The sequence below is a fragment of the Echinops telfairi genome, unplaced genomic scaffold (genome assembly GCF_000313985.2).
Source record: "Echinops telfairi isolate 266 unplaced genomic scaffold, ASM31398v2 ScPeMD7_7401;HRSCAF=8416, whole genome shotgun sequence".
In the NCBI taxonomy this organism is placed as follows: domain Eukaryota; kingdom Metazoa; phylum Chordata; class Mammalia; order Afrosoricida; family Tenrecidae; genus Echinops; species Echinops telfairi.
The window spans coordinates 9,256,079-9,257,669 of record NW_022111301.1 but is presented as its reverse complement, the minus strand read 5'-3'; positions in this window follow the sequence as shown (position 1 = coordinate 9,257,669).

Genomic DNA, 1,591 nt, shown 5'->3' with positions numbered 1-1,591 from the left:
TGGGTTACTCTTATAACACCTTGTTCAGGCCACACAAATAGAACCATGAGTAGATGCCCTGGAAAGCCATATCAGCTAAAGTTTCAGCCAGCTCATTTCCAAGACAAGTAACTGAAAGAGTAAGGAAAAACAGAGTATGTGATTATCAAAGTGAAAACTTACAATAACTATTACAGGTTCATTTAACATAATGAATTACCATGTAACCATGTAAAATTTGTAATCTTTAGGAAACTATCCAAATTGAGCAAATATGGCATATTTTCTTATAAAATTGCTTTATCCTGATATTAAATAACTGAATCTGGTTTTTATCATTGTGAAAGCAAATTGCTGATAGAACACATTTTGATTCTTATTGTAATTAATGAGAAGACTCCAAGATAGTAGTGAATAAACATTCTGTTGTGAACAGCTTGTTTGTTTGTATTGAAGCAGAAATCCAGAAGGTCTCCCAATTCATGTTGATGCAGACAACCAGAAAGTCTCCCAATATACTGAAAATCGAAGTAAACAAACAAACTTTTAAAATGTATGTTTAAATTTTGGCATATGCTAATATTATTCAACATTGTGTGTCTTTTTTATTTCCTACAACTTTCATGGATGTCAAAAACTCAAAATATAACATCTCTAAATCATTTAGACATATTTAAAACAATTAAACCTGATGGTACTATGGGTTAGGTCTTAGAACACTAGTCTGATAGAGGGAAGTTAAAGTCTGCCAGCTAATCTGCAGGAAAAAGATTAGGCTGTTTGCTTATGTAAAGAATTAGTCTTTACATAATTTGTATATGGGTCTCTATGAGTTAGAATAAATTCAATAATGTTGTTTTTGGTTTCTTGTGGAGCACATGAGGTTGTTGTTAACTGAAAACTCTTTTTGCATGCATTGATTTGGTCATCAACTAAAGAAACTTATTCATACAAACCATATAGTATGCCCAGACTCACAGGCCATGATTCCTACAAATTGAAGGCTAATATACTGCTCTTTCAACTTTTCATATGTCACCACCTTCTTGTCCTTTCAATCACCTTTCTCACTGTAAATCAAATTTCTTTTAGGAAATTTTCATTTTCCCTTCATCTGACTAAGTGTAAACCCAATGCTTTACTTTTAAGACTAGACAACACTACACATGTTTTCTTCAGGGTTGAATGATTAAAAGTACTTATAATTTTCCTATTAAGTGTCTGTGTCTATGTGTCCTAGGTGTTGGGAGAAGGATTGCAAATAAAAGCAGTGTTAAGTAAAAGTAAAGGCATATCATATCATGATTGTCCATCTACACTTGGAAACATAAATTGTGCCCTTTTATTTACTTAATATCTACTTATTTAAAACTTTAGAAAGGAATAAAGTGTAGCATAGTGGTGACATTCCATACATCCAAGGAATGTTAAAAAAAAAAAAAGGAAGGAGAATGAGTAGATACAAAACAATATTTTCTTGTTTTCTGAATAATTTTTTGTTTTCCTATTTTATATTTAGTATTTATATGTTTCCTATTGAATTAATACAAAAGTCCTATGAAGTGTTTGCCTTTTCTCCTAATTAAAAAAGTTAAATCAGAACTTTTTAATG